This window comes from Echinops telfairi, unplaced genomic scaffold (genome assembly GCF_000313985.2).
Source record: "Echinops telfairi isolate 266 unplaced genomic scaffold, ASM31398v2 ScPeMD7_7469;HRSCAF=8507_0, whole genome shotgun sequence".
Taxonomy (NCBI): domain Eukaryota; kingdom Metazoa; phylum Chordata; class Mammalia; order Afrosoricida; family Tenrecidae; genus Echinops; species Echinops telfairi.
The window spans coordinates 88407324-88432667 of NW_022111372.1; the positions used below are offsets into that span (position 1 = coordinate 88407324).

General features: G+C 44.8%; 1 protein-coding gene and 1 long non-coding RNA gene across 2 annotated transcripts in view; one reads left to right on the forward strand and one right to left on the reverse strand.

The window, feature by feature from the left end:
• SH3RF2 (SH3 domain containing ring finger 2) overlaps positions 1-25344 on the reverse strand; it is a 151790-nt gene that overhangs the window by 41682 nt on the left and 84764 nt on the right. The gene's annotated exons all lie outside the window — the stretch shown is intronic.
• LOC123521052 overlaps positions 1-25344 on the forward strand; it is a 58373-nt gene that overhangs the window by 19506 nt on the left and 13523 nt on the right. The gene's annotated exons all lie outside the window — the stretch shown is intronic.

Genomic DNA, 25344 nt, shown 5'->3' on the forward strand with positions numbered 1-25344 from the left:
GGAGGGTGGGGGAGGGAAAAAAGGAAAATGAGGAGCTGATTCCAGGAACCCAAGAGGAAAGTGAATGTTGTGAATGATGAGAACAATGAATGTATAAGTGTGCTTTACACAATTGATGTATGTATGGATTGTGATAAGAGTTGTATGAGCCCCCAATAAAATGATTAAAAAAAAAAAGAAACAGTTTTATTCTGAGACTTGTGACACAATGGCAAATATAATCATCCAGCATCAGCATATGAAACTGTATATTCCATGTGTATCTATCTATCTATCTATCTATCTATCTATCTATCTATCTATCTATCTATCTAATCTTCTCTAAGTTAATCAACTGACTTTATAAAGTTAAAAACTCATTCCCCTTCCGAGGTTAAAAAACACTAAGAGGCATTAGGTAATTACAATCTGTGGATCTTATTTAGATTAAAAAAATTGTAAAATGAATAGTGAAATTTCCTAAGTAATTGGACGTTTAAATACTGGGAGGATATTACTTAAAGAAAAAAACACTATCGTGACAGTGGTATTTTGTTATTTTTCTTTTTGGGAAAGAACCTTTATCTTAGAGATATGCAATGAGATATTTACAGATGAAATGATATGCCGCCTGGGATTTTTTTTTCTTTTTATGTAACACTCATGGACAGGGTGGAGGAAGAGTTGAACCGAGATTGGCCACAAGTTAATCATGGCTGAAGCTGGGTGATGGTTATGCCGGGTTTTATTATTGTTTTCTATTATGTTAAAAATCCCAGCAAAACAGAAAGTAACATGAGTGGAGACCAGGGTCTGTGAATGAAACTTTCAGATTTGTGACTTCAGGTTCATTTCTATCAAAGGCAAACTCTCCTGCAACCCACATTCATTCACTGTGCACTACGAGACCAGACCCAGGCTAAGCATCCTCCTGAGTTTTGTGACACCCCTTGGAGGTAAATGCCGTCTCACCTCCATGTTTACAGAATGCAGGCTCTTCTGGGACTGGAGATCTTTTTCTCTCAGCACTCCCTGATGGTGGGTGGGGCCAGAATAACGCACATGATTTTATATTGGTAGACTAGGGTCAAACGTTGGCTGCCTCATATTCTAGCTCTGGGATGTTGTGCAAGTCGTCATTCACCTCACCTAAATTCCTCATCTGTCAAGGGAATCTATGAATGCTCCTGACCCAGGAACTTCTTGCAGGAATTCAAGGAGTTGGTGCTTGTGTAGAGAACAGTGGCTAAGTGCTCCACTGCTACCCTAAAGTCGGCGGTTGGAACTCGCCCAAGTGCTGCACGGGAGGAAGACGTGGCTGTCTGCGCCGGTAAAGAGTACTGCCTGCAACCCCCCAGGGGGCATTTCTACTCAGTCAGATGGGGTCACTAGGCAGGAGTCCTTTCTGAGCCAAAGGGCTTATGCGCAACCATGTAAGTGGTTGTGATGATTACGGCTCTGGTCAAGCGACTCCTTGCTCTTCCCAAAACAGAGAATGAACACTAGAGTGGACATTAAGTGACGAATGCCACTAATGATTGGTATGACGAAGAGGAGCTACTACTCAGTAGTCCCTTTTGCTTGGTAAGGTGGAGGGGCAGCGCCAAAGAGGAAGGCCCTTGACAAGCTGGATGGACTCGGTGGCTGCAACAGTGGGCTCAAGGCCAGGAACCATTGTGAGGGCCCTGCGGGGCCAGGCAGTGCACAGGCTGCTATGGCTTGGAGAGACAATAACAGTCCCTTTTGGGCCACGTGAGATAAAAAAATAACTTTCCTAAGGAACATGACAGCAGGAGGTAATATTGCATAATGCTGGGGAGACTTGTACAGTTTCGGCACCCAAGTAGTCATAGAAGTTTAGAATTCTCTCTGTGGCCCAACTTTTCCTTCCTCCACTCTCCCCTCACCGCTTCAGCAGCACGTCTTTCTCTCAGCAGTTCGAGCAGGCCATGCCGGTTCCCGTCACCCTGGAGCGTCGACATCTGCTCCCTTCACTCCTGCCCTCCACCTCTGACCTGACAGACTGCGGTTCTTATACTTTTTTTTAAAATTGTGGTTGGGTGAACGTTGACAGAGCGAAATCGTTTTCCATTCAAGAAATCATACATGTTTTATTTCACGAGATGAGCTGCAATCCCTTCAGTATCACCTCCTTCGTCCCGCTTCCTCCCTGGGTTCCCGCTTCCCTTTGTCCTGGCCTGCCCTTCCTGCTCCCCGAGCGTGGCTTCTTCCAGACACACTTCCGGTGTCCACTGAGCGGTTCTGAGGAGTCTGTTCCTTGCAGGAAGTATAGTTCATTTTATAGAGACCCTTCTGGGGTTTGCTGAAAGGTGCTCCCTGCGGGTGGGTTCAGTGCAAGGTTTTGAAGGGTGTCTAGGTGCCAGTCTCGGGGGGTTGGCCTTTCTCTATCAGACCAGTAAGTCTGCTCTGTTTTATGGTTTGGAATTTTGTGCTACATTTTTCTCCCACTCTATCTAGGACCCTCTAATGTGATCCTTGTTAGAGCCGTTGCCTAGGGTAGCTGGTCACCATCTAGGTCTGGCCTCAGGGCTGTGGAGGCTGATAGGTGCACGGTCTGTCGGTCTATTGGGGGAATTGTCTTCATGTGTCTTCTGAATTTCACCACCCGTCTTCCCTCCACCTCAGGTGGTTGCTCAGGAGCTCTTAAGACCTCAGTTACTACTCAGCATATTTGGACGGAGAATATTGCTTCTGCAGACTGGGTGTTGCACCAATTGACCTAGATGCCCCCTGAGGCTATGGTCCTAAGCCCCTAAGTCCAGTGACTCAGACATTCAAGGTGTCTGGTTATGTCTAAGAAGTTTTCATAACCTTGCCCCCTGTGTGCTCTACTATACCATATACACTGTACAGCTGCAGCACATACAAATATGTATGCAGAAATGTCCACTACCAATCCTATATATACTCCTGGGTGTACGACCATTCATCATCCCATACCTGTTTAGCTTGCACGGCAAGCTATGTATCTACTTACAAATGATTGTTTCTGATGACTGTTATTGCAGGATTGTGCATGTTCTAGTGTTTATCATTATTGCCTTTTACAGTGAATCCTTTAGCCCTGTTCATGTTGTGCTGACCTCCCCTTTACTGTATATTTCCTTTCTCCTCACCTGCATTAATACTGTCTGCTTTATAGTTAATGATTTTCTCTCTCATCTCCTCCCCTCCTGCGAAACCATGGAAGAATATTTCCTTCTGTGTAAAAACCTTCTGCTGACTTTTTACAATAGTGTTCTCATATCTGTAATAGTTTCTTTCCATGTTAATGTAGAAATTACATACATATATTACACAAAGAAAGTAATACAATTTCATCTATTATTTAAAGGAAGAAAGGAAAATTAAACATCTATCTATCATCTATATCTATCTATCTATATCTATCTATCTATCTATCTATCTATCTATCTATCTATCTATCTATCTATCTATCTATCTATCATCTATCTATGCATCTATCTCTGTCTGTCTATCCATCACCCAGCTTAAAAGCTGGGTAGTAATTGAACAGTGTGCTTAGAGGTTCCTTGGGTTAATCAACCCAATGGTTTTCTACGTAGTTTTTACCACTTTGCCACATCTCCCTAAACAATAGATTGTTATGTTTTGCCTGTTTTTAAGCATTGTAAAAATAAATGTAAGCATTTAGAGATGATATTTTAAAATCTAGAATAAAGCTCGTGTGTATTCTTCTGTGACTTGTATCTTTTTCATAATATTGTTTTCTTGTGTACTTGTGGCTAATGTTCACTTCTGACTTGTGTCTTGCATGGCATATTATGAATACAGCACATTTAACCATTCTGAGAATTTGGGTTGTTATGAATGATGCTATGAATATTCTTGTACATGTGCACATGCATGGGACTTTATCCAGGATAGTGCCCCGAGAAATAGAACTGAGGCACCACAGGGTATGAACCCACTGATTTTTATTAAGTAATAATAACACACCATTTCCCTGTGTGGTTGTAACAATTTACACTTCCCCCAACAATGAATGGCAATTCTTGTTACCCAACAATTTCACCAACATGAGTAATGTTCAGATTTTTACTTTCTGCCTATCTAGTGGGTGTAAGATAATATTTCATTATAGTTTTAAATTAATTTCTCTGAGTACTAATGAGCTTGAGGTTCTTTTCAAAAAGTATGGGCCATTCATAAAATGTCTGCTCATGTTCTTTGTCTTCTTATTTTTTCCCCTTTCTTATTGATTTAATTATTATATTCTAACTATGTTTTGGAAGTTCTAATATTTTGGATATGAAGACATTGTAGCTTACCATTTTACTTTGCTGTGTTTTTTGATGAATTGAAGTTCTTGTTTTTAATATTATGAGACCCTTTCTTGATGGTTTACAGGTTTTTTTGTGTTTGCAGTTTTGAAAAACTGTAAGATTAAACCCCCCCCAAAAACTCAAGGTCATAAAGCTATACTTCTGTATTGTCTTCTAAAAGTGTTATGGTTTGCCTTTCACATTTAAGTCTTTAATCCACCTGGAATTTATTTTTGACAAGGGAGAAATCCAATTTTATCTTTTTCCACATGGATACCCAATTAGCCCAGTACCATAGTTTGTCCTTCCTGTCTGATCTGCAAAGCCGGCTCTGTCATAAATCAAGTCTCTATGTTTTGTCGCTCTCTGGATTCACTAGTATGTCCCATAGTTTTAATCGAATTCCTATGCAAATTTCTTGTATTGTAATTACTGTAGCTTTAAAATGAATTTTGGCTTCTGATAGATTAAGTCCTACTTCTCACCCCACCTGATCCTTCTGTCTTCTTCAGAAGTATCTTGACTATGCTTAGGATTTTGCTTTTACATTTGAGTTCTAGATTCACCTATGAATTTCACAAAAAAACAAACCAATAAGCAACCCCCCCAAAAAACAAAACCCAACTGAATTTATAGTTTTACAAATTCTTTCTCATGAAGGGCTGCATGTTTTTGTTAGATTTATTCCTAGTGATTTTTAAAAACAAGTTGCTTGTATTAAATATCTTCTTTAAAAATGATTTTTTTCTGACTGCTTGTTTTCTTTTCAGTGGACAGAAATGCAATAGATTATTTTGTATTGATTTGTATCCAGTGACCCTGCTAAACTCATATCCATACTTAATACACTTTTCCTGATTCTTTTGATTTCTATAGGTAACAACATCACCTGCAAATAATAACAGTTCTGTTTCTTTCTTTCAAATATTTAAATTCTTGCTGCTTTTCCAGCCTTACTGTACTGGCCAGGCCTCCAACACAATTGGACAGAAACATGATAATGAGCATCCTATTCTTTCCATAATCCTAAAGAGAATGGCTTCAACATTTCTCTTCACTTTTCTTATACATTTTTCATAGATTCCATTGATCATGTTAAGGACCTTCTGCTCTATTTCTCATTTGCTAAGATGTTTGTAATATAATGAATGAATGTAGAATTGTATCAAAATTGTTTCTATACTTTTTGAAAAGGTCACATGGTCCCGTCCCCCCCGCCCCCCGTAATTGTTAATGTGATGAATTAGAGCAATCCATTTTTAATGTTAAACCAGCCTTTCAATATTGGGGAACAAATTCAACTTGGTCATGATGTATTATTGCATTTCTATACATTCCTGGGTTTGGTTTGTTTCTATGTGATGAGTAAGGTAGAGGTCTACTTTCCCCTTCTTATCTTGTCCTTTCTGCTTTGGATAGTAAGGATTAGATGCCTCATGAAAGATGTTGGGGGGACATTTTCTTTTTACCCCGTTTTTTGGACAAGTTTGTAGAAAGTTGGAATGATCAGTTCCTTGCAAAAAAAGAGCACAGTTGCCAAATTGTTAGGTGTGGAGATATATATCTATTGATCCAATTTCTTTGATGGCTATGATACGATGTAAAATACTTTTCTCTAAACCCTGCTAACTGCAGGCAAACTCCTGAAGGGGCACTAGCTTGGCTGCCTTTGATGAGGAGGAAAGGCAGTGCTGAGAATATGTTCATAGAGTCCTGGAAAACCCATCCTTCAGGGAGGCCCACAGAGTCTCAGTTCAAGTCCTCAGAGAAACCCAGGTCCCATGGTTTGCTCAAGAAGAATCCCATGGGGCCCACCATTGACTGGGTAGATTTCTGCAGCTCCTTAAAACAGTATGCAGTCATGCCTAAGAGAACAGAGTTTGGGGCAGTATGATCTGATTTTGAATTTCGACACCGTAATTTATTGGTGCATTAGGCTGACTAATTCTTCTGAGAGTCAGTTTCCTCATTGACGAAAGAGGGGTCAAATAACTGCCTTATAGAATTCTGGAGAGGATCATTGAGAACTTGCATGCAAAACACTTTGCCCAATTCCTGGCTTATATAAAAACTATGTACCCATTGTTATTGGATGATCCTGCCTCATAGAGACCCTATAAAGTTTTCAACGTGGTAAATCTTTTTCCCCCCAAGGCTTTAAATCTTTACAGGGAAGATAGCCTCAGTTTTCTCGTGAGGAGTAGTTAGTAAGTTTGAACCACTTGCCTTGTGATTGGCAGTCCAATGCTTTCCTGGCAGCGCCACTAGAGATTATATGAAGGACTCAGTAAACAGTTCCACTCAAAGTATATAGTGGCTGAAACAGTGAACTACGCACACCAACGAACACAGAGATGGGGCTGAAGCAGGCAACCATCTGTTCTGCTGTACACGGAGTTGCCGTGAGTCATTGCCAACTCTATGGCAACTATCAATAACAAGATTATCCCTCATGTGATGAGAGACATACAAAGCAGACAAAATACAAGAGGAAGTAGACAGGCTTTCTCAGTGGGATTGGGACAAAGAAGGAAGGCCTCCATCTCTAGAATATGATAACGAATTCCAGATTTCCTAGTGAGGGGCAGATGACCCCAGGTGGGATGGATGTGCTTTCTTTCCTGACACTGGATTGGGATATTCATACTCCCATCCACCTTCTAGAGGAGGTGGTGAGAGCAGGATGGGAGGAGGGGAGTGGGGGGAAAGGAAGGTTGGCATCTTTATACAGCCTTGCTCTGCATTGGGTTTCCTGGGAAAACAGAAAATGTAACCCACGTCCAAACCACAAAGATGAAATCTGCTCTCTAAACCAAGTCCTTTGGTTGGGAACACAATGTCCCTTGCTCTTGCCATCCCACTTTCATTTTGTACGTCATGCTGTCTTGAGTCCAACGACTCAAGTGCAGAACTTTAGCACCAAGGCTCAGTCTGATGGGGTTTGTGTATTGCTAAGGCTTTCTGTAATGGCAGAATACTCCAGAACTTTCATTATAGCCTGCCTAGTCAGAACAATCCAATCAAATAAGTAACTGCTTGACCATAAGCTCTTACACTGGGCCTCATTAAAAGCCATAAAGATTTAACACACAACCCCAAACCACTCCCTTAGAGTTGATTTGGACCCATGGGGACCCTCTTAGGCAGAGTGGAACAGCTGCCCAGGAGTTCCAACCCCGTAGATCCTCATGGAAACAACTGCCCATCTTTCCCCCATGGAGTAGTTGGTGGGATCGCAGACTGCTGTGGGTCCCCTTACAGTGTTTATTCAAAGAAAATGCTTGGTAAGTATGTACTACGTGGTCAGAAGCTACAGCCACTGAGGTTATGGACAAGTGTAAACTGTGCCCTATACCTTGGCTTTGCTTCCCAATTTCCAGGGAAGAACACCTCCTGAGGGGGCAGTCTATGAACTTCAAGAAATGTGTGGCCCGTGAGAGGGAGAGACCAGGCTTCAACCCGATGTGCCAAGACGTGAATACAACGTACCTGCATGTACCAGGGAACCAATAGCACTGGGGCTACAGCTTGGGGAGAGGGGCGCGTTGGATTAGAGCACACAGGAGAAACGAAAAGGGATGGAGAGGGAGGAGAGGACATCCTGGTCCACCAAGCCCCGAGGACGATGTTCCTGCTCAGAGCAGACAACGCATGGGGAAGACCGTAGGGCCAGTCCACCATGGGACACGGCATCCCTCACTGAATCATGGCATTGCAGGGGACAGCTCTGGAGACACAGGGCGGGAATAGTGCACGGTCTGGCCCCATCACGCTGGGGTGAGGCACTGAGGACATGCAGCAGAGCAGCAGGGGAAGCAGATGGATGAAACCCCCGGGGAATACCAAAAATAGACTTTGGAGACAGAGTGTGGCACCCCATCAGACTTGACTGGAAAATACTTGTAAAGGCCAACAAAAAGACCTTGAACTATTTATAGGCTTTTCCATTTTTGTTAGTGGCTTTTTTTGGTTATTGTTATTTTGTGGTTGTTTTTTGCTGTGGTTGTTATTGTTTTGTTGGTTTTGACTTCCTTTGTTGTTTTATCTGGCTTTGCCAGGTTTTTGCACTTATTAATGTATCTGCAAGTCTATCTAGATAAGACAGGCAGGATAAATAATTTGGAGATGAAAAGAATGGGACCAATGGTTCTGGGGGGATATGAGAGAAAGGGAGGTGGGAGAAAGGAAGTTGGGGGACGGGTTAACCAACCCAGGGACAAAGGAACAACAAGTGAGCTATAATCAATGGGAGGAAGGTAGTAGGATAACTAGTGGGGCTTAATCAAGGGCAATGTAGCAGCGAGGAATTACTAAACCCAAATGAAGGGCGAACATGATGGTGGGACAAGAGGAAAGTAAAAGGAAATAGAGGAAAGAATCAGGAGGCAAAGGACATATATAGAGGCCTAAATACAGGCATATATATATATATATAACACAAGAGGGGAATAGAACTATGTACTCATATCTATATGTTAAGAATTAAGGTTGCAGATGGACATTGGGCCTCTACTCAAGTACTCCCTTAACACAAGAAGACTTTGTTCTAACAATCCAGCATTCTGTGATGATCACCGTCCTGACATGACTGCTGAAGACAAAAGGGGTGCATAAGCAAATGTGGTGAAAAAAACTGATGGTGTCCGGCTTTCAAAAGATATAGCATCTGGAGTCTTAAAGGCTTGAAAATAAACAAGTGGCCATCTAGCTTAGAAGAAACAAAGCCCACATGGAAAAAGCACACCACCCTGTGTGATCATGAGGTGGTGATGGGATCAGGTAGCAGGCATCTAAGACCCAGAACAAAACCATACCCAAGGTGAATGGTGGGGGAGGGGCATGGAGTGGAGACCCAATGCCCATTTGTAGACAATTGGACATCCCCTCACAGAGGGGTCACAGGGAAGAGATGAACCGATCAGGGTGCAGTATAGCACCAATGAAACACACAACTTTCTTCTAGTCCATTGGTGCTTCCTTCCCCCTACTATCATGATTTCAATTCTACCTTACAAATCAGATTAGACCAGAGCATGCACACTGCTACAGATAAGAACCCGCAACACAGGGAATCCAGGATAGATAAACCCCTCAGGGCCAACAAGGAGAGTAGAGATACCAGGAGTGTTAGGTGACGGTGGGGGGAGAAAGGGGAAATGGGTCACAAGGATCAATCTAGAACCCCCTCCCAGGGGGACAAATAACAGAAAAGTGGGTGAGGGACAATGGAGTACAATGTAAGATATGGCAATAATGATCTATAACTTATCAAGGGCTCGTGGTTCGGGGGGAGGGTGGGGGAAGAAATGGGGAGCTGATATCAGGGGCTCAAGTGGGAAGAGAATGTCATGAAAATGATGATGGTGGCATATGTGCAAATGTGCTTGACACACTGGATGAATGTATGGATTGTGATAAGAGATGTAAGAGCCCCCAATAAAAGTATTTAAAGAAAAAAGAAAAGAAGCATGTGGCCAACTCTGATATAGACAGCATAACTTGAGGTTTAAAAAAAAAAGTGTCCTCTTATGATGTAGACAGGGAAGAAGAAGCTTATTTCTAAAGTGAGATTCAGAGTTCACGAAAGCAGACCCAAAGGGCGAGCCAGATGGGGCATGTAGCTGACCCAAATGGCCAAGCGACGCTATGATATAACAGTTAGGGTTATGGTTCTGAATTCAGAGTTCCCTGAATAGGGGGCCCCGCTTTGCCACATATTCATTCACTAGGTTAACCACGGGCAAAGAATTTACCATAACCCACCTGCCAAAATTCCTTCATCTGGCTTAGGTGAGGTTTAATAGGTTGTTTTCTAAGGACTTGTCAATTTTTATAAGCCTGTGCGTCTCACTTCAAGAGACATAGCTGGAGAAGCAAATTGAAGTAGGACTGAAAAAAAAAGTTAATTTAAAAATCCCTTCCTAAGGAATTTCTTGAGGCCAGAAAGCATTTGGGCAATGCCAAGTTCACCCTGGTGTCTTCAAAACGTTTACATTTTCCATGTGCTTGTTGTCTCTTATCATTATTTTTTAAATTCCTCAAAGGATAGTACAACAACAATGGGCACTTTTCAAAGGGAGAGAAAACATAATCACGCCCAATCCCAGCGCATGATCAAAGCAGCGATCTCTGTCTCCCCTCTGATGAATGACTCACCCAAATAAACGGAGGAGTTACAATCTCGGGAGCCACGGGCTGAGAGCATGGGCTGATGCCTCTGTTGGGAAGACAGTCTTTTCCTTTTGGGTCTTCTTACAAGAGACCCCCGTGAAAACCTCCAGGCAGAGGCTGAGGTGGCCAGCTATCTAACAATGGTCCCAACTCCTGGCATGAATAGAATCTGTAGTTGCAAAGGTCGCCGACTTTTGAGGGTCCTTCCTTCGGGTTGCTTACCCTGCAAGCAGGCCCTCTGTCTTCTTCCATCACCCAGAGACACACAAACTCAGGGGCTCTCTTTTTGAACAACTGAAGTACCCTGCATCCCAGAGCACTGCATTTATGCGGGATACAATTACAAGTTGCCGCTGAATCAATTCTGACAGAGAGACCCCCGTGTGTGTCTCTCTGTCAAAGTGGAACAGCACTCCACAGGATGGTCAGGGGCTGATGTTTGGGCAGTAGAGAGTCAGGTTTTTCTTCTCAGGCACCTTTGGGTGGACTGGAACTTTTCAGTTAGTAGCCCAGCATGTTAACCATTGGCACCACCCAGAGACTCTCAAAACAACCTCACTGCCCTCATATGACAATATGAGAATTGACCTCATCTGGGTCAATTCTGATCCATAGTGACCCCGTACGACAGGGTAGAACTGCTCCTGTGGGTTCTGAGCATATAACTTTTGACGGGAGTAGAGAGCCTTACTTTCCTCCTGAGGAGCAGCTGGTAGTTTTGAACTGCTGCCGTGCTACACACAGCCAGCCCCCTGCGTAACTCACTATGCCACCAGAGTAAAGCCTTTCTGACAATTCTGATTTACAAGTGTCCTGATATTTTTATCTGGTGCTAAAAAAGTCATGAGTATATGGACTTGTGTATTAAGGATGTGAGAATGCCCAATTCTGGCACATTCACAGAACACTGTGAACTTATTATTTGAATCACCAGCCTTTAGAACAATACATAAGCACACAATAAATGTTTGCTGGCTATATATTGCCTCCTGCTTTCTGCAAGGTCAAAGTCTAAACCATCTGGGACAGAAAACTGTCCTCCCAATTCTTTCTTCTGTTGATGCTAAGAATTTGTGGACATCAAAACATTGAGATATATGTTGTGGGGAGGGGTATGTTATTTTTTGTCCCTTGATGTTCCCTAACAACTTCTGCTCTCACACAGTGGTATCTCACAAAATGTTGTGCCATCTGTTTCGAAAGAAGACTATGGGCCTGTGCCAATTTCGTCTAATTGACCTCTTGGAACATTTGGAGAGCATGGTTTGGAAATATGTCTAATCTTCTAGAGCCAGCAAGTCTTTAGCGAGTTCTTACTCTTGCAAACAAGGTCCACAAATATGGTGGCACAAATGTGCTCCTTAACAAACCTAAAGATTGTTGGTTCAAACCCACCTCCACCACTACCACCCACTGCCATTGATTTCCATTCATAGCAACCTCCCACGGGCTTTCCGAGATGATACAGCTTTACGGGGTCCCCCTCGCCTCATCTTTCTCCTGAGGAGTGGCTGGTGAGTTCAACATGCTGACTTGTCGTTAGCAGCCCCATTCGTAACACGCTACATCACTGGGACTCTTTCAAACCTACCTAGTGGTCCCCAAACACCTGGCAATTTGCTTCTGTCAAGATTCCAGCCAAAGAAATCCCATGGACAGTTCTACTCTGTAACGAGGTTGCCTCGAGTTGGAGACGACTGGAAGGTAACACGCTTGGTGTTTTGTTTCTTTGTTGGTTACCTTTACTCTTGCAACCAGCTATGCACTCGGCTGCTGACTGAGTGGCCAACATTCAGTGAGCAGCCAGGGGTGCCTTGGAATGAAGGCTTGCTGATCTGAAATTGCAGCCATTGAGAATTTGGAGGGCAGCCTATTCTTACACACACACGAGGATGCCATGGGTTAGAATCAATTCAACATGGGTTCAAAGGCAGTGGGGATTCAGTGGTAGAAGTCTCAACTTCCATGTGGGAGACCCCGGTTCGATACTTGGTGACTGTACCTCAAATACAGTTGCCCCCATCTCAGTGGAGGTTCGTGTTGCTGCTGTGACGCTGAGCACCAGGTTTCAGTGGCGTTTCCAGACAAAGATGACCTAGGAAAGAGGCCCGGAGCCCTCCTTCCAACATCAGTTAATGAAACCCTGCGCATGATAGTAGTCCCCTAGCACTCTGCTTGGAGTTGCCAGGAGGTAGTGCTGACCGGATGGTAGCTCTTATCTATTTTCTGAACCTTGGGTGAGGCCCATGCCTTTAAGAATACCGTACATAGCCTCACTGAAAGAATCCAGAGAATAAAAGGGATTAGGGAAGCCCAGCAATCACAAGAGCTAGTATTGACCAGGGACTGGTGGGCTCCTGGGTCAAGAGATCGGTGACCACGCTGTGAATGAGCGATCAGGCAATCTGCCTCTGAAAAAGCTCCAGGCCTGGAGGCCCTTCAGGGCAGTTCTCCTGCATTCTGCCGGTTGCTGTGAGTTAGAATCGCCTCCTGGGGTTGCTGTGGGCTGCTCACCTCCGAAGTACTCTCTGACCTTCACAGGAGGCAAGCCCGAGAGTTCAGGCTTTGTTAGCTGAGCCATGAATTGAAAATTGTCTTGTTGGCGCCCAACAACAACGACTTCTTCGGTGCCACAGCAGGACAAACGAGTGCAGTTGCCACGGAGACCCCTTGGCCTGAAGGGCTTGAATTGTGCGCTGTCTGGCCCTTTACAGAGTTTGCTTACTGCCGGGCCACAGCCTCGCCCTCTCCCTTTTCAATGTGTATGCTCACGGATTTAGCAGCTCTATAATCCTAAATGTCTTTGTGAGAAAGTGTGTATCTAATCCGTTTGCCCCTACAAGAAAGAAGGCATGTGGAATGCCCAGAAGGGCACCATCTAAACTTCTGACAGTTCACCGAGACTTCCAGGTGGACGCCTACCATTTCCCGTCAACTTCTGGAATTTGCCTCTGGTTGGGTGTATTCTGGTTCATAGCGACCCGATGTGATACACTCCATGGGGTTTCTGGGCTGTGATCTTTGCAGGGGCAGATAGGCAGATCATTCTCTCCGGGAGATGTTGGGTGAGGTCATACCTCCAGCCTTTCGGTTAGCAGCCAAGTGCTTCCTGCTGCATCCCCAGGCCCCTTGGAATTTACTGTCTTCAGTTCTGTGAGAACAGGGTATCTGGTGTCCCTCTGACCCCTCCAGGTCTAAGTCCATGGAAGGAAGTGTACTAACTGGTAGTGAAATGTGCAAGCCAGGAAGTAAATGAAATCCAGTGGCTAGCTACCTGCCAATGTATTGGAGTCCACAAATGTTAGCAAGAGGCTGAAGAAATGAATGAATAAACAATCAAGTGATTGAAGGCCTCGATGAAGGAAATAAGACATGGATGAGTGCATGAGTGGGGGAGATTTCTGTATGACTGAGGGGTGGGCTAAAGCAAAAAGAATGGAAGTGAATGATTGAGGGAGGCCCAGGGGCTCGAGAGAGAATAAGTGCAGGTAGGCTCTGGGGTCTCTGCACGCACCATGCGAAGGGAGCGAGAGTTGTCGGCCCCACGCTCTGTTCCTGTTGTCCTGTTTGCTCCTGCTCTGCTGGCTGGGCGATTTTGAGCTTACTTGGGGCTCTTCATTGCTGAGCGTGTGCCCAAGATTTCGTGGTTTCAATCTCAGGCTTTGACGGAAGGACCAAGGCAGCTGTACTCCTAGGCTTGAAGCCAGGCAACCATTCCTCTGAGATTGCTGTTCCCCAAACCAAACCAAACCAGATCAGACTGGACCGGACCGGACCAGACCAGACCCAACCCAACCCCAAATGAAACCTTTCGCTATTGAGTTGATTCTGTAGGATTTCCTGAGGGCATTCTTTAAGACCCGGATTGCCAACTTTTTCTTGTGCTATGGAGTGGCTTCCGATCGCTGCCTTTAGGTCAGTAGTAAAACCAAACAAACCTGTTTGCACCACGTGTTGACCTTGCTGCCTCCATACGTCAAACCAAAGCAAACCATCCCATCCCCATCCCTGGCTGTGCTGTCAAGGAGCAGAGCCTACCATGTACGCAGCCCAGGCTAAGGGGAGAGGCAACGTGTTGTTTGGGAAGAAACCACGACCAACATCATGCTCACCAGGTAGGAAGACATGAATACAAAACACCTTCTCCAAAGCAGGCCCCTCCTGTTATTTTATTGGTTTCCTTTAAAGCTCATATTCATTGGTTTGCCTGTTTTTCGCTTCCTTGTGCATAGCTTTATTTATTCCCTCACTAGGATGCAGTCTCTGTGAGACACAAAACTCAAACTCAAAAAACAAACACACTGCCCTTGATATGATTCCAACTCATATCAACCCTGTGAGACAGAGTAGAACTGCTCCTGTGGGTTTACAAAGCTCTAAATCTTTATGAGAGGAGACAGCCTCATCTCTCTCCCAGAGAATGGCTGGTGGGTTCTAACTGCTGACTTTGAAGTTAGCAGCCCTGCATGTAACCCACTGTGCCATCGGGGGGTCAGTCCACATTTACTGAATGGATGAGGGAAAAGCTTGGTCTTAAAAGCAAGTTCAGCAAGCCATTCTCTCATAACCAGCTGCTACAGCACAGTCCCCATTTTGATCTAGGCCTGACGCGGGGTAACTGTCGAGCACCCCATTTGCCCTTCAAAGCTTTTGTGATCACTGTTTTTGTTGTAGGTGCTCTCAAGTTGCTTTCAACTCAGAGCAACCCGCGTGGCAGGGAAGACCTGGAGTGTCTGGCCTGTAATCTTTGTGGACTCAGACTGCCACGTCTTCCTCGCATGCCGCTGCTGGGTGGGTCCACATAGCTAACCTTTTGCCTAGCCACGGAGCACTTAACCACTGAGCCACTAGGGTTCTCTGGGGGAAATGTAATTTCCTTTACATTTAATTACTGTCAAGGCCCCTTCCGGTACTCACATCCAGGGCAAAGGGCTATAGGTTTTCAAGATTTATATAGATATGGGGACTCTGGTGACACAGTGGTTACAGCATTCAACTGATTACTCAAAGGTGGACATTTGGAACCCCCAGCCACTCTACAGGAGCAAAATGTGGCAGTCTGCTTTGGTACAGGTTCCAGCCTTGGGACCCCACCGGGCAGTTCTGCTCAGCCCTCTAGGGTTGCTATGAGTTGCAATTGACTCCACTGCAGCTGTTTCTTGTTTCTTTGCTTCTATTTAAACATAGGTAATATAAACCCAAGTTTCGTCTCTACACAGTGCTCCCTTTTAAAAGTTTGGCTGTTCCATAAGGGACTGCCATTTCATCTGGACTGTGACTAGGGCCATAGTGATACTGGGTGTGGTGACATCTCTGTTTTGGCAAAGAGCCTCGCCAGGTCTGAAATGGCCTCAATGCTGCCATTCCTCTCCCTCAGGCTTTGCCAAGCCTCTTCTCAGAGCCAAAGCCAGGCCTGCCGCCCTGCCACCTGTGCCTTGTGAGAGCCTTCAAAGTGAGCTCAGAAATACTTCACGGGAGAAATAACCGTGGACTCTCTTCTCAGAGGTCTTTGCTGGGCTCTCAGTATCTGGGTGAACCCTTCCTGGCTCAGTCCAACAAAAGGGGTACAGAGAGCTTCCCCCTTACTGACTTGTACCTTCTCAGAACGATCTGGTTCAATCAGCACTATGTGGTATTGCCTTCAAAATGCACTTGCTGTCTTGTATCCTGCAGGTGGGCTCTGAAGTCAGGCTGCTTAGGTTTGAATCTCAACTTTGCTTATTAGCTTGACCAAGTCACCTTAACATCTTATGACTTGGTTTTCTCAATTACAGCTGGGGGTGACAGTGATGGTTATTGACACTCTGGGTTCTTCAGACAGTCGACTGAGCTATCAGAGTACTTATGAGGCATGTGGCCCATGTCAATCCCCAAACCAAATCCATTGCCACTGAGTTGATTCTGACTCATAGCCACCCTATGGGGCAGAGTAGAACTACTCCCCAAGGTTCCCAAGACTGTAAAGATTTCAGAAGCACACTGCCTCATCTTTCTCCCATGGAGTGGCTGGTGGCCTGATAGGCTTTGGGTTAGCAGTCCCATGATCAGCTCACTGTGAGATCAGGGTTGCTTCCACCTATGGAGAAGGTTTGATTGGCAGCTTAGGCATGGGGAAAGTATACTGCATAGAAGCTTGTTTAGGACAAATCCAGATGTGTCTCCAGCTCAGGGCAGCCCCCAGATGTGCTGAATAGGATGAGATAAAATCAGTGAATCTCAGATTATGAGCCTGTATAAGGGAAGCAAACACATGGCACTTGTGCCCACATTTGCTTTCCCTGGGCTCATGACAGATATTACTAATCAACCCCATCTTTCCTTCCCATTGCATCTAGTTGCTGCCCTAGCACCTCTTTCAAACCATCACTCTGGACAGTTGCTACCAACCACGCTAACGTGTGCGCTAGCCCCACTGACATCCTCTTAAATCAGGAACATACATCCAGATCCCGGATTTGATAAGGAAATTGAGCCTTGTAAAGTTGAGTCACTTTGGCCACCACGGCCAAGGTCACTGGACCAGCAAAGCCTGTCTATACCTACCATAATTCTCTACCCACTTTCCAGGTCCCTGAATGCCACTGGTACATTTCTCTTTTTCTTATCTTTCTCTTTTATTTTCTTCTCATGGTTTCCTACTTGGTGTACGTGTGAGTGTGAAGGTGAGTGTGTGTGGTGTGTGTTATTAACTCAAGTGTACGTTTTGCAGGCCTCAGCGGTCTTGAACATCAATTACCCATGCTCCGAGCTCCCACGGCTCAAGAGTCTATGTTCAGATGTCTGAGGTGCAGGCTGGGCCGCTCCCTATTTCACCAGGGCAGGGCTGGATCTCCTCAGGGGATCACCTGCCAGCATTAATTGGGCAAAAATGATGTCAGGTTTAACCTCTCGTTGCAGAAGTGCTGAATCAAAGACGCAAGCCGAGCATCAAGGTTAATTACCGAACCTGCTTTAGTCACCAGAAACCAGAAAGGCTTTTCCTCAGAGGACCTTGGGAGCCTGGCAGGCCTGCAGATGGGAGTACAGCAACTGTCAAGTGCACCAGCCCAAGGTGCTCCTTGGGCTGACTAGTGTGCAGGGAACTGGGCCACAAGGGCTAAGGACAGGTGTATGCTTCCTTTTTTTTCACCTGGCTAACTTCTCTCTTCCTTCAGGTCTCCCTGAAGCTCACGTCCTCCATGCAGTCTCTCCCGACCTCCCACACATGGTGGTCGTGGTGGTGGGAGGACACCACCATCCCAGACTCTCTTTACACCCGTCCGCCAAGCTCTTGGCACTTTGCACATGCGTCACTTTGTCATCAAGTGCTTTCGGTGCTTTGTTTCATGTCTTCCCTAGTTTTGAAGGGTCATGGGGGCATGGCCCACATCTGTCTTGTTCACTGTAGCACCAGTGCCCAGATATGAACCTGGGGCATGACGGGCATTCTACCACTACGTTAGTTCATGAACAGGCAGTAAAGGGTTTTGGCAGCCACTAAATGTTCTCAACACCTACTGGGTGAGGATGGGGCTCAGGAAACAAGCTGAGAGGATTTGAGAAAACTGTGCACAGAGCGTTCACCTGCCTCAGCCTCCATCCTTATTTCTTCCTCTGTCCAAAGTCTTTTTTATTTTCCTCCCTTCTCTTGGGTTCCCACTGGGATTACAGCTAAGGGTCTGATGGAGCATGTTCAGTTGCCCCAGCAGGGGCCCCTAATTATAAGGCGAAAGCCCCACTTCTCCCTGCTTTTGGAATTATCACTGTTTATCCAGGGAGGAAAGGGACCTTTGGGAAGCCTTTGCACTTCGAGGCAGGCTCTGACAGATCATCCCTCTGAAGTGTATGGCGGGTGAATCCCATTCTCAGCAAGCCTGTTTAAACAGGCCAGCACTGGGGTGGTGGGATGGGGGATGGTTATAGCTTGATCCAATAATCATAATAGTGTATTTAACAATTTACCACCACCAAACCCTGGTTATTACCTCATGTACATGCATTGTCATGTTTTATCATTTCAGCACTCTTAAGAGATTAAAAAATTGCCATTAGCAGCTCCATTTTATAGATGTAAAAGCCGAGGCTTAGAAAGATTAGAAAACTCAGGGGAAGTTACGGTGAGGTGGGGGGGGCGGGCATCCCAGATCTGATGGACTCCAAAACCTATATAGTTTTTATCCTCTTTCTGCCTGTGCTGAGAGGCTCTTTGCTAAAAAACTCTTTGCCTCTGAGGACTCTACCTGACACCTGTTAGGAGATAAATAAAACAAAACCCTTTTCAGTATCCAGAAACAAAACATGTCTCTTGTCTGAAGACAGACGGCATCACAATGGCCGTCATTAATTAAAAAACAGGAGCAGGTCTTCCCCAGTGTTTCAGATCTTCAGAGTGCGCTGTTAGCTAACGAAGCTGGGTAATGCTCGGGCCAGGTCAATTTTGTCCTGTCGCCCGGCACTGAGAAAACTAGGGGAGCCCCCAAAGAAAAGAAGCAGGCTGTCTCATCCCAACTCCCCGGGTGAGAGCACTGGAACCAGACTATTGTAGGCTTAGCTTCCATGTATGCATCACCTTCCTATTTTTTTTCTTCGAGCAATATTTATTTTTCTGCAGTCCATGGTATATACACGATTCCTTGCCAATTTAAAAGCATCAATTCCTGTGTGGTTTTCCTTATTCATCGTCCAGCTTTTCAATGCATATGAGGAGACTGAAAATAGCTTGGCTTAGCTCACCTCAGTCCTCAAAGTAACATCTTTGCTTTTTCTTTAAAAATAACAACAACAACAAAACGTTGTGCAGCTGAATTGTCTAATACAATAAATACATGGTTTGATTTCATGGCTGCTGCTGCTGCTTCCATGAGCGTTGATTATAGATTCAAGTAAAATTAAATCCTTGACAGCTTAAGCCATCTCTCCATTTATCATGATGTCTATTGGTCCAGTTGTGAGGATTTTTGGCTCCTTTATTTATTTATTAAAAGATAACTTTATTGGGGACACAATATTCCTCTGGTTCCTTGAGGCTCCCCCCGCACTGTGCCCCCCCCCCCATCATGACCCCAGTGCTGCATCTCAATTCAGACTGGACCGGAGCATGTACACAGGTATAGATAAGAGATGGGGGCTCACGACACACAGAACCTAGGAACAGGAGTGGCATACCAGAAGGGTAGGGGAAAGAGGGGAAGAGGAGGGGAGAATGATTGACACATAAGCAAACGTCCCTCTCCGGGGGGAAGAACAACAGAAAACATGGGGGAAGGGAGTTAACAGTTGGTGTAACATATGAAAATAATAATTTATAATGCATCACCTTTCTTGAGTCAACGATGGCTTTTGTAACTGGAGACCACACAGGTCAAGGATGAGGCATTCCACGATGTATGGCAGGGACTCTGAGTTCTGTTTCAAATTGCAATTGGGGTTTATTTACTTTATTTTGGGGAAAACTTTGAGTCATTTAACCAAGTTCCTTTTCCAGTCAGTTTTCTTACACATCAAATGAGACAAAATGGCCATTGTGTCCACCAGCAGTTGTGGAAAACACCCAAAAATTTGTCTGGGAAGCACCACCTAGATTTTGTTTGTTAAAAAAAAACCTCTATTGAGAATCAGTGGGGGCTTACATCACAGACCATCAACTGTGTGTTCGACAACTTAAACTACTTATCAAACCTCCCAATAATCCCCCCCCCCCATGCTTTCTCTTCTGCTTATGGAAAGTGCTTGGCTCATTCCCTGCTTTTAATCAGGCCTGCCCTTAATCACATAGCTGATTCGAAGATATTCTAAATGCTCTTCCTGCAGGAGGAAAGGGAGGTGCAGCTAATCCCTCCTATGTACCGAGGGATTGTGAACCCTCGCGAAGACTCTACATGTGAGCTACTCCCATTTTGCAGAAGCAGATATTGAGACCCAATGGGATTAGTTCAAAGTCACTTAGCTATTAGGTGAGAAACCCTGGCAAGAATGTTGGTCTGATTTGGAAGCCGTTTTATTTATACTAAGCTGTCTTCTTCTCCTGGGGAGCTGGGTGGGGTGGGGGTGGGAAGCTAAACTAAAACTCAACAGCAGGAACAGATTCCACAGGCTCCGTCAGCAGTTTCAGTGGTTTGGTTTCTAACCATCGGTGCGATAGGAAGGTTGTTCCTTGTCCCTCATGAAATCTTCCTGTTCTAATTTATGGCCCCTTTCTCTTCGAAACACAGGAATGCGAAACTTCTACATACATCCAGGTTTAAAAAACCAAAGTCATCTCCTATTTTTATATCCACCCTGAAGCCCTTTTTTCTCTGAGCGGAGTGAACGCAAACCTTTTGCTCCTGGTTTTGGCCCAAGCATGGGAACCAGACATCCGGAGAGAGTGAGGCCGTGAACGGTGGCTGAGGCGGCCGGGAAGCTGAGGCTGGCTTGAGGGCAGCGATAAGGAGACTGGCACAAGAAGACAGGGAAGATTTGCCAGCTGGCAGGGGCCAGTGGAAACAGGGTAGCAGTTCAGTGATGGTAAACATGCCAGGCTGAAAGGGGGTGAGAAATGAGTTCTGTTTTTGAGCTGGCTGGGGAACACCCAAGGAAAAAAGTATATATAGAGAGATCCAGAGACCCAGAGCTTCAGAGAGAGAGAGAGAGAGAGAGAGAGAGAGAGAGAGAATTATTGTAATTGTGGGCATAGATGCTTTGGGCTCCCAAATGTATGGTGAGAGTCTACGATGTGCGAGCATGGAGAGGCTGGTCAGATAATTTAGGCTTAAAGCTCACAGGGCATGTAGACAGCTGTCAGAAAATCATAGTCCATTTTCAGAGAAAGCTTCTAAAATTTAATAAATTCATGAAGAATGAGAGAGTAGAATGTCACCATCTTGCAACCCTGAAAGACATCCTTCTCATGAATGGCTCCTCAAGCCCTACGTGGAAGATGATGGGAGATCTTTTAATGGTAGGCTGACTACACATGCGTGTGAATATATTTTAAGGCAAAACAGAGGCAGTCAAGAGTGAAGAAGTATTTAATTTGACAAGTGTAGTCAGACAAGAAAATGGAGAAACAGTCATCTTCAACTGGTGGTATTTGGGCAATAGGATATCAAGATCCGATCCATACGCCCACTGTATCTAACAATGAATTCAAAGTAGATGAAATGCCTATCTAAGAGCTAACACTGGAAAACTCTTAGAAGGAAATTTGGGATTATGTTTCTGGGACTGGTTTAGGCAATGGTTTCTTAGACATGACACCAAATGCATAAGTAGCAAAGAATAGATCAACTGGACACCATCAAAACTGAAAACATTTTGTGCTCCAAAGGACACCATTAAGAAAATGAAAATATAATCTACAGAATGGAGTCATGTTTTACACATCATATATCCGATAAGAGACTTGATTCTTGCAATTCAATAATAAGAAAATAAATAATTCAATTAAAAATAGGCAAAAGATCTGAACAGGTACTTTGCCAAAGAAGAGACACAAATGGCCAGCAAGGACAAGGAAAAATGCTCAGCATCCTTAGTTATCAGAATTGACCAGGATAAGAGTTAAATGCAAACTGAAGCCACAATAATACTCTCCCCATAATGGCTCTAATGAGCCCAGAGTAGCAAGTCCTGGCAAGGATGTGGAGAAATTAGGGCCCTCATACACTATTGTTGGTATGTAGACTGGTGCTACCACTTTGGAAAAAAGTCTTGTCTTGCAGCTTCTCAAACAGTCACACATAGAGTTGCCATATAATTTAATGATTCTACTCTTATGTATGTACCCCAAAGAAATGAAAATATGTCCACATGCAAGGTTGTACAAGGATGTCTGCAACAGCATTATTACTAATGACCCTAAAGGGGAAACAACCCAAATGTTCATCAACGAATGAGTGAATGTACAAAATGTGGTATATTAACACAACGGAGTATTCAGCCATAAAAGGAATGTAGTACTGATATATGCTAGAGCACTGGTGAATCTTGAAACATTATGTTTAGTGCAAGAAGCCAGTCACGAAGAACCACATAGTATACTATTCCATCATATAGTGTCCAGATTAGGCAGATCTACAGATACAGGATAGATTAGTAGTGGTTGCCTAGGATTCAGAGAGAAGTGAGAACATTGGGTAATGCTGGCTAGGGGTGTAGAGTTTCTGTTTTGGGAATGGAAATGTTCTAAAATTGATCATGGTGACAGATATACATAGTGAACTATGAATATGCTAAAAACAAGTGAATTGAACATTAAACAAACAAAAACATACCCAGTTCTGCTTATGAAATGTTTTTGCTAAAACATTTGACCTTGACCCTGAATAAGCCTTTAGATCAGTGGTTCTCAACCTTCCTAATGCAGTGACCCTTTAATACAGCTCCTCTTGTGGTGACCTGCCCAACCATAAAATGATTTTTGTTGCTACTTCTTAACTGTCATTTTACTACTGTTATAAATTGGGCGGCCCCTGTGAAAGGGTTGTTCCACCCCCACAGGGGTCACGACCCACAGGTTGAGAACCACTGCTTTAGATCTAAGCATATAGAAAGTAAAGGGGAGAGAGGGACGTGATAATACTGGAAAGATGCAATCAACTATGTCCAGAACATGAAATGGAGGCTAAGCAGGGTGTGTAGCTGGAGTGATTTCACAGACAACCAATTTCTCACTCTCCCAATCTCCTATTTCACTGCCATGGAGCCGGTGCCAGCTCATGGCGACTGTAGGACAGGGTGGAATTGTAGCTTATTAGGTGCATATTACCAGGCATACTCGGCGCCGTATGGTCCTTAAAACTGTTGTTGGTCATTTCCCCCCCCAGTCGGTGGTTAGTCCTCCCTCTTATTCTACTAACAGACATGCACTTGGCTTCTCCCAGATGTATTCGCTCCCTTTCCCCTCTCTCGACCGAGTGTAGATCTTTACAGGACTAGAAAACCTCATCTTTCTCCAGTGGAGTGGCTGGAGACTTTGAACTGTCGACCTTGCAGTGAGCAGTCCAGTGAGGAAGAAGAATGAGCACGTGATTAGCTAAGTCTTTGGGAAAGCTCATTTGCATGTCTACTGAATGTGAGAGGTACTTTATGTATTAATAGAAGTCTCTGGGTGGTGCAAATGGCTAGGCATTTGGCTAAGAGCAGAAAGACTGGTGGCTAGAATTAGCCCCGAGGCATCTTGCAAGGTACAGGCCCGGTGATCTTCTTCTGAGCATCACAGGCTTGACCACCCTGCGGAGTCGTTCTCCCGAGTGGGCCTAACAGCAACTCACCGCAGCAGCACAGGTAAGAAAGAAGGCACAATGGTGTCTGCTCACTGCTAGCCTAAAGTCTGGCTGCTCAGATTTACCCAGCATGCCGCAGTCGAAAGGGCTGGATGGAGATTTGCTTCTGGGAAGATAGCCCAGAAAACCCCAGGGAGCAAATTCTCCTCTAGCACCTGGGGTCACGATGAGTCAAGTCAACTAACCAGTGGTTTGATGTTTTTAGTTTGTATATAAAATACGATTTTATAAAAAAATTATTTTGCTTTGAGGCTTAATTTTGAGTCACCAGAACTTCATTTTAAATTGTTTATATACGCGAACACGTGCGTGTAAGCGTGAGCGCGTGTCTGTGGGTGGGAGGGGGAGGACGCTGGCCCCAAATGCGCGCGCGCCTGCGTGAAGCCTTCTGCATGGGGTGTGGGCAGGCCCTGCAAGCAGGGGGAGTTCCTATTGGGGAGAGTGCGCTTGTGTGCGTGAGTGCGCGCGCGCGCGTGTAAGGAGTGCGCGGAATGACAGGAATTACGGAATGACTCGGTTTCCAGAGGCAGACAGGGTTAGAACATGTAAGGCGTTGTAGGCGGTGATGGTTTTCCTTTCAGACCAGCACATAGGTCTGTGATGAGCCCTTGATTTTCCCTCCTGCTTGTGGTGTTAAAAAGGGATCAGAGGCCAATTAAGCAGCTTAGTCCCAAGGTAGAGATTCATGTTTGAAAACAAGATTCACAGCTTCTTAAAAAAAATACATCAGTACAGGTTGCGGTTTGTCCTTTCAAGTTGCCACCTGCATGGTTCTGAAGGTTCGCCCCCCACCCCCCTTCTCCTCCACCAGAATACCCAACATGCAGTTCGTCTTAATTACTTTGCCTCACACCTCTACGCCTCCATTTTTTAAAGGGCCCTTCAACCTAAATAGCCACATGCTGTTAGAAACACTTCAGCTCCTGTATTGCCACATCTACTCCTTGGTTTATCTCCTTTCATTGGGGTTATCTCCCTTCAGGGATCTGGGTTAATAATAACAATAGAAATAAGAACTAAGGTCCACTGAAAGCTGAGTATATGCCATGAGCTAGAATCTACTTGACAGTAATTGATGGCTCAAGGGTAGAATTCTTATCTTCCACGTGGGGATCCAGGTTCAATTCCTGGCCAGTATAATAGCCACCAGTGTACCACGCACAGCCACCACCTGCCTGTCCTCAAAGGCGTGTGTGTTGCTAGGTTGCTGAATGGGTTTGGGTGGAGTTTACTGACTAGGATGGACTAGGAAGAAAAGCCTGGCGATCTACTTCCAAAACTCAGCAAAATAAAGGCCTTTGGATCACAACAGTCAGATCTGCCACAAATCACGGGGATGGCTCAGGACCACTCCATTGTATACAGGGTTGCATTGACTTGGAAGGGGGCTTGCTAACAGTTTACAACAACAAGAACGACCACATACATCAGACACTGTACTAAGCATTTCTGTTCATGTTCTAATTAGGTTCTCCATAGGAAAACTCCCAGGGCCAGCTGCATGGGTGTGAGGCTTGTGAAGCTGCCCAGAGCCTTATGCTCTGAAGGCCTCTGCATTTGGCGGCTTGCTCTTTTGTCATCTTGAAATTCTTAATTCTTGCACCAAGTCCCCAGCATTTTGTAGTGACTCCCACAATTGATGT